This window comes from Mustela lutreola, chromosome 10 (genome assembly GCF_030435805.1).
Source record: "Mustela lutreola isolate mMusLut2 chromosome 10, mMusLut2.pri, whole genome shotgun sequence".
In the NCBI taxonomy this organism is placed as follows: Eukaryota; Metazoa; Chordata; class Mammalia; order Carnivora; family Mustelidae; genus Mustela; species Mustela lutreola.
This window is the reverse complement of record NC_081299.1, coordinates 80,265,675-80,274,110: the sequence shown is the minus strand read 5'-3', so window position 1 is coordinate 80,274,110 and position 8,436 is coordinate 80,265,675. Positions and strand designations below refer to the sequence as shown.

At 43.1% G+C, this 8,436-nt stretch overlaps 2 pseudogenes; both read left to right on the top strand.

Annotated features, from left to right (window-relative positions):
* Positions 1-712: 712 nt before the first annotated feature.
* Positions 713-3,660, top strand: LOC131810537 (tigger transposable element-derived protein 1-like; annotated as a pseudogene).
* Positions 3,661-4,150: 490 nt separating this feature from the next.
* On the top strand, positions 4,151-7,522 carry LOC131810536 (poly(A) polymerase alpha-like; annotated as a pseudogene).
* The last annotated feature ends 914 nt before the right edge of the window (positions 7,523-8,436 follow it).

Genomic DNA, 8,436 nt, shown 5'->3' with positions numbered 1-8,436 from the left:
ACAAAACCAAATTGAGGGACATTATACAAAATATCCAGCTAGTGCTCCTTGAAAGTGTCAAGTGCATGAAAATCAAGGCAAGTTTGTCCCAGTTGGAGGAGACAAAAGAGATATGGTGACTAAATGCAACATAGGGCCCTACTGAAGCTTACTTACTGGAGCAGAAAAAAGCATGCATGGGAAATGCTTGCAATTCCCATGAAGGCTGAAGTTTAGTTAATAGTGCTGTGCCAATGTTAATTTCTCAGGTTTGATGAAGGGACCTGCTCACATGCAATGTAACAATATTAAGGGAAGCTGTCAGGGTGTATCTCACTTAATAGCACTTCACTGAGGCTGTGTTCTTTACAGATTGAAGGCTTGTGGCAACACTGTGTTGAGCAAATCTGCTGGCGGCATTTTCCCAGCAGCCTTTGTTCACTCCTGGTCTCTGTGTCACATTCTGGTGATTCTCACGCTACTTCAAACTTTTCATCACTATTCTGTTTGTCATGGTGATCTGTGATCAGTGATCTTTGATGTTACTCTGGTGCTCCATTTTGGGGGTACCACAAACTGTGTCCGATTAAGAGAGCAAATGTAATTGAGAATGTTGTGTGTGTTCTGATGGCTCCACTGATGCGCCAGTCTCCCAGGTCTCTCCCTCCCCTCGGGGCTCACCATTCTCTGAGACACAATAACACTGAAATTAGGCCAGTTCATAGACCCTACGATGGTCTCTAAGTGTTCAAGGGAAGGGAAAAGTCGCACACCTCTCTCTTTAAACCAAAAGCTAGAAATGACTAAGCTTATTGTAGAAACCATGTCGAAAGCTGAGACAGGCTAAAGTCTAGACCTCTTGAGCCAGTCAGCCAAGTTGTGGATGCCAAGGGAAAGTTCTTGAGGGAAGTTGAAAGTTCTACTCCAGTGAACAAGTGAATGATAAGAAAGCAAAACAGGCTAATTACTGATATGAAGAGAGTTTCAGCAGTCTGTGTAGAAGATCAAACCAACTGCAATATTCCCTTAAGCCAGAGCATAATCCAGAGCAAGTCCCTAACTCTCTTCAATTCTGTGAAGGCTGAATGAGGTGAGAAAGCTGCAGGAGCTAAGAGAGGTTGGATCGTGAAGTTTAAGGAAAAAAGCCATCTTCATAAAATAAAAGTACAAGCTGCAGCAAGGTATCCAGAAGATGTAGCTTAGATAAGTCATGAAGGTGGCTACACTAAACCACAGATTTTCAACCTACATGAAACTATTGGAAGAAGATGCCATGTACGACTTTCATTGCTAGAGGAGATGCCAAGGACTTGTTTCAAAGCTGCAAAGGACAGGCTGATGGAGCTGGTGACTTGAAGTTGAAGCCACTGCTCACTTAACCATTCTGAAAACCCAGGACCCTTAAGAATCATGCTAGGGTGCCTGGGTGGCTCAGTGGGTTAAGCCTCTGCCTTCTGCTCAGGTCATGATCTCAGGGTCCTGGGATCGAGTCCTGCATCGGGCTCTCTGCTCAGCAGGGAGCCTGCTTCCTCCTCTCTCTCTCTCTGCCTACCTCTCTGCCTACTTGTGATCTCTCTCTGTCAAATAAATAAATAAAATCTTTAAAAAAAAAAAAAGAATTATGCTAAACTCTGCCTGTGCTTTATAAATGGAACAACAAAGCCTCTGTTTACAACATGGTTTACCCAATATTTTAAGTCTGCTGTTGAGAACTACTGCTCAAAAAAAAAAAAAAATCCATTTAAAATATTGCTGCTCATTGACAACTCACCTGTCACCCAAGAGGTCTGATGGGGATGGACAACAAGATTAATGTCATTAATGTCTGCTAATACAACATTCATTCTATAGCCTGTGGTTCAAGGAGCAATTTCGACTTTCAAGTCTTACTATGTAAGAAATACATTTCAAAAGACAATAGTTGCCATGGATAGTGATTCCTCTGATGGACCTGGGCAAAGTCCATTGAATACTTTCTGGAAAGGATTCACCATTCTACATGCCATTAAGAACATTCATGATCCATGGGAAGAGGTCACAATATCAACGTGAACAGGAGTCTGGAAGAAGTTGATCCCAGCCCTCATGGGTGACCTGGTGGGCTCCGGACTCCAGTGGAGACAGGAACAGCAGATGTGGTGGAAACAGCGAGAAGACTAGAAGCAGCAAGGGAGTCTGAACATGTGAGTGGATGGTTGCGATCTCCTGATCGAACTTTCACTTTCACGGCCAAGGGGCTGCTTCTTACGGATGAGCAAAGAGAGTGGTTTCCTGAGCTGGACTCTACTCCCAGTGAAGATGCTGTGAAGATGGTTGAAATGACAACAGAGGATTTAGAGTATGACACACACTTAGCAGCAGCAGGGTTTGAGAGGACGGACTCCAATTTTAAAAGAAGTTCTATTTTGGGTAAAGCGTTATCAAACAGCATCACATGCTACAGAGAAATTGTTTGTGAAAGGAAGAGTCAAATAGTGCTGTAAACTTCATTGCTGTCTTATTTTAAGAAATTGCCAGAGCCCACCTACCATTCAGCAGCCACCACCCTCATCAGTCAGCAACCACCAACATCGAGGGAAGACCCTCCACCCGCAAAAAGATTACAACTTGCTGGTGGCTCAGATGACTCATTGGGATTTTTCAGCAATAGAGTATATTTAAATTAAGGTATGTACATTCTTTTTATAGACATAATGGCATTGCACACCTAACAAACTGCAGTGTAGTATAAACCTAACTTGAATATGCACTGGAAAACCAAAACATTCATTTGACTTGTTTTACTGTGGTATCTGCTTTATTGCGGTGGGTCCGGAACCAAACCAGCAGGATCTCCAAGAAATATCTCTACAAGAATTCTATGTACTATCTTTGTAACTTATCCCTGTGCTATCTATGTAATTTATCTTTGTACTATCTTTGAAACATCCATAAATATAAATTGCTTCCCCCAAAAAAGTTTAGAAAAATTTTAAGTTAAATTGCATTCAGTGTTGCAATTAAAAATATGTGTGCCTAAGCAGGAGCTCTACTGTTACATCCAGAGATCAAGAAAGAAACTAGCATAAATAAATAAATCCTAAAAAAAAATAATTAAAGAATTATAGACCATTACATTCTCTTTTCTTGAAATACTGGCCAAGAACATCTTGACCCTACCAACAAAGCCTGGGCACATACCTTGCACATCATGTAGCCTAGAACTCATTATTTTGTCATTAGTTTGCTTTTCATATCTCTAAAAGAACCTCAGGAGATCATCTAGTCCCAGGCTGGGGAACCGTTTCATTCCCATCCAGGCCCATACACCCATAGAAAACATTAGCATTAGTACAAAGCAACTTAATGCCATTTCAGTTGTTAGGGTTTTTTTTTTTTTCCCCAGATATAGAAATGTGTGATATTATGTTTGTGTGACTTTTAAATTAAGAAGAGTTTACATAAAATTGTTCCATACATATGGGGAGAACCACACAAAAACCTATATCTGTATTAGGAACCATTTAAGGCATAAGAAGGAATGGAGAGGAGAAGAATGATGAGGAGGAGCTGCCTGATATCTCCAGGGGCGTGGACTTCATGGTCAAACCTGTCATGGGATCCTACAGCCCAGCACTGGATGAGGTGTTTATGGGAAGCAGCCCTGAGAGTAACTGCAGTCAGTGTCCTGGTGGAGGATGAGTGGCAAAGTTTGGGATCTAGATTTTGCTGTCAGGTCTGAGTGGAAACACTGAATAACAACTAGAGCTTCCATTTACAGTGGCATATCCCATTCTGTTCCCACACTAGCCTTGTGAGGGAGATTTTGTTATTAGCTTCTGTTTATAGCCAGGGGAATTGAAGCTAAGGGACAGAAAGGAACTTGCCTCAGGTCTCACTGCTGGTGAGCGGGGAAGCCAGAACTGGGACTTAGGTTCATAGGGCTTCAGAGTTCTGAGCCACCACACAAAATGAATGAAATCTGAGCAGACACAGGAACCACAAAGAGAAAGAAGCAGGAATGACGTGGGAAAGTTTAGCATTTACCTCAAGTACCCGAGATTCACTTTTAATGGTTTACAGACCCAACATTGGAGCAAACAAGGAAATAGCAGTGGAGACAGAGACAGAAAAGTGTCCCTCTACCACCCCGCCCCCCACCGCCACACACACAGAGTAAAATATTAGACTCATGGAGGAAATGGAATTGGAGCCACCGCATGTAACCATTCCCAGCTATGTCTCTTCTGGATTCTTCCAGGGTCAGTCTTCTACCTGGCTCTGTGCTGTGCAGGCCTGCAGCTTGGCAGAGTCAAGGCTTGTGGGTTAGTTATGGGGAGGCCTTTCACCAAGATGGGGTGGTGTCTGGAAATGGTCCAGTGCTCTCACAACTGGCTGATAATGATCTTGGGACACATTCAGATACAACCATCTCCCTGAAAGGTCTTTCCCTACTCTCCGGACTAGGTAGGGCCCCGGCGTGCACTTGGATATTGTCACAGAGTTCTCCATGGCATGTTTTCTGTATTATTAATGAATGAACCATTTGAATGAGTATATCTGACTTCTGCCTTCCTCATTTCTACCTAAGCTCCATAAAGACAAGGATTTTCTTCCCTATTTTTTAAACATACCTCCAGTTTTCAAGATGATACACGACCCAAAATAATGCTCAATATTTATGGAATGACAATGTGTTGCAGGAGCATTGGGCTGCTTCCTGTCTATCTAACCCTCCTAGAAGAGGCTTGTCTCCTCGAACTTCTTGGCTGTTACCAGATAGAATTAGTATTCCCTACCCCCACCCTGAAGACCAGCTTGGTAGCCTGTTAACCACCACCTCACCTCCTTTTTACTTAAGTCCCTTCTCTGGATCCTATGTCCCTCTAAAGATGGGCTACAGTTTGCTGATCAGGACTGTGGCCTTTATAATTAGATCCTGATGATAAAGACAACTCAGCTCAGAAGCTCCTGGTTTGTAATTCTGTTCTTGCTACCCTAGTATCCAATTCTTTCTTGGCCCCATTTTCACCTGCAAACCATTTTCTTCCAGGGAGCTCCAATTGTTTAATCATCAAAGCACACAAGTTAATGAAACACATGGATGTTAAGGGGCCAGAGGGCCATACTGTGCTGGGTATTGTCCATGTTAGACAGTGGCAACAGTATTTTACACTAATTAACTATCTCTCTTCTTTTTAAAAGATCCACAGTGGAGGGGCGCCTGGGTGGCTCAGTGGGTTAAGCCTCTGCCTTCTGCTCAGGCCATGTTCTAAGGGTCCTGGGATCAAGCCCTGCATCGGGCTCTCTGCTCAGCAGGGAGCCTGCTTCTTCCTCTCTCTCTGCCTGCCTCTCTGCCTACTTGTGATCTCTGCCTGTCAAATAAATAAATAAAATCTTTTAAAAATTAATTAATTAATTAACTAAATACATAAATAAATAAAAGATCCACAGTGGAGAGCACTGGTGGTGGTTAATGCCTTAGGTTTCAGGTGTGGAAATGACTTAATTGATAACACCTGGGGAGGCTATATCAGCTGATGGGAGTTTGGGTGTGTAACCTGTTTGCTGAGAAAAGAATTTTTCACCTGGAAGGAATAAAAAAAGGAATCCTAGTGGACACTGAGGGGAAAAAGGAGGGAGGGTTGACTGGGAACAGAGCCTTCCTTTGCTCTTTCAGACCCATTCACCATCTTTTCACACTCTGCTCTGTGCCCTCAGATCCCAACTTTTATCCACAGCATTAACCAGGTTTCCAGCTGGGTTTGGCCAATGGGAAGGACAGGCAGGAGACTGGAAAATGGGAGGGCAGAGAAACACTGTTGGGTTGATTCCCTTGATCACCTCCTGGCGAGGTGACAGCTCATGCATTCGACACCAAAGGCCACAGCTCTCTCCTCCTACTGTACTCTCACTGGTTTCAGCCATCCCCTCCTCTTCTTGCCCTCTCCAGTGCACAGTACTGTCCTCCTGTAGCCAGCCCTGTGGTGTGCCTCTAGCTTTTACAGTTTCCCTATATCTTGTCACACCGTTGTTCCTAGTAATCTCATTAAACTTTCTTTAACCACCTTTTCGAGGTTCCTGCTCTTTCTGTTCTGCTCCTCCTTACGCAAAGACTCAGGCTGATGCAACTTCCACCGCCTGGTACTTTCCACATCACGCAGGAGGAAAGAAGCCCAGCAAATTTTCAGTGTTCCGGCTTCCTTGCAACAGACACACGCCATTCCTGCTCCTATCCCATTAGGTAAAGTTACGGTTGACTTCAAGAGGGTGGAGAAATAGAATTCTACCATTCGCTTCCACGGAGAAAGATTTTAGAGCAGCACTAAACACCATCACAAACCAATTCTACCACCCCCTTCAGCCCCTACTTCCCTCCAGGAATCTCAACACAATCATCTATTATAATGAAATATATACATAATTATATATAAATATACAAATATATACAAAACAAAACAAAAAACCTCCCGGGTCCACGTTAGGACGAAGGGGAAGGAGGAGAAGGGCTGAAAGCGGCGGGAGCGGTGGTGGGGCGGGAGGTGGGGTGCGAGGGAGGGAAGGGGGTTGGGCTCAGGGTTGTGGCCCTCGGCGCCCCGCCTCCACCCACCAGCCTCAATGGATCAGCCGCTGGAGGGCCTGGCGCAGGGGGCGGGGAAGTGACTGGGCGATGCCCGCTGAGGGCTCCTTGCTGCTTCCAGTTAAAGAGCAGTGATCACAGCAAACACAGAAGCCGCAGAAGCACTATGACCTTCCCTCTCGGATCAGCTTAGCAGCCCCCAAGGAAACTGCCTACTAACACAGATACCAACTGAGACTCTGCAACCCTTTGGCGTTTTTGAAGAGGAAGGCGAACTGCAGCGCAGGATTTTAATTTGGGGAAAATTAAATAATCTGGTAAAAGAGTGGATCCGAGAAATCAGTGAAAGCAAAAATCTTCCACAATCTGTAATCGCAAATGTTGGAGGAACAATTTTCACATTTAGATCCTACAGATTAGGGATACATATCAAAGGCTGTTGAAGAGGCATCAAACTGCGTTTTAATGAGCTAGAGACTGATATTGTTTGCAAGTCTGGCACTACAGACTCTTCCAGAAGACTTGGATTTATGAGATGACAGACTGCTTAAGAATTTAGATATAAGAGGCCGCCTGCGTGGCTCAGTGGGTTGGGCCTCTGCCTTTGGCTCAGGTCATGATCACAGGGTCCTGGGTTCGAGTTCTGCATCCGGCTCTCTGCTTGGCGGGGAGCCTGCTTCCTCCTCTCTCTCTGTCTGCCTCTCTGCCTACTTGTGATCTCTGTCTGTCAAATAAATAAAATCGTTTAAAAAAAGAATTTAGATATAAGATGCATAAGAAGTCTTAAAGGTTGCAGAGTAACAGATGAAGCTTTACATCTAGTACCAAACATTGACTATTTTAGTTGTCCGCCAGAGCTACCAAACTGTTGGGGCTAAATGCCACAACACCTATTCCAATATATTAGGTTTCCTCCGAGATGTTTCCTGAACTATGCTAGTAGCAAGAACATGCCAGCTTTACCCAAATGCAATAATATCAACTTTTTTAAAAAAAGATTTTATTTATTTGACAGAGAGAGAGAGAGATCACAAATAGTCAGAGAGGCAGGCGGGGGGTGGGGTGGGGGGGGGAGAGTAGGCTCCATGCTGCGCAGAGAGCCTGGTGGGGCTGGATCCCAGAATCCTGAGATCATGACCTGAGCTGAAGGCAGAGGCTTAATCCACTGAGTCACCCACGCACCCCAGTAACATCAGCCCTTACACATAAAATTTTCTTGGTAAAGAAAATGATATCTGTTTAGATTATGTTAAAATAAAATTGTAGACACTGAAAAAAATTAAAAATTACTCAATGATTAAATATTGTAATAATGATTCCAAAACACAGATAGTGAGTGAATTTATATGTGGTGAGACTATAGGTGCTTTTTTCCTTCTAATTTTTGACTTTTCTGAATTGTAAATTTCTTAGAATGACAAAGTAGCATCTTTTATAAGGGAAACCACCAGTAAACTTAATTTTGTAAGCATATTATTTACGAGACTGTAGTAACTTAGAGAAGATGCTTATGATTTTTTAGTGAAAGGATTAACACTTAAAACTGTATCTAAATTGATATGTACATCTGTGGTCAGGGGTGAAAGAAATAGATAAAGTGTAAGACTGGTTGTATTTTGATGAATTTTAAAACTCCGTGGCTTTTTAATATTTATTTATTTTTAAGTGTGTTTATTTAAGTAATCTCTCCACCCAACATAGGGCTCGAATTCCCAACCCTGAGATTGAGTCACATGCTCCTCAAAATGAGTTAGTCAGGCATGCCCCTTTTAAAAAAATCATACATATAAAACAAATAAGTTGTGGACAGTAATCAAATTCTATTCCAGTTAAGAATAGGACAGAAAGTGTGGAGGAAAAGCTGTTCTCAAGCTCTGCCTTTATTTCTGGAAAAGACA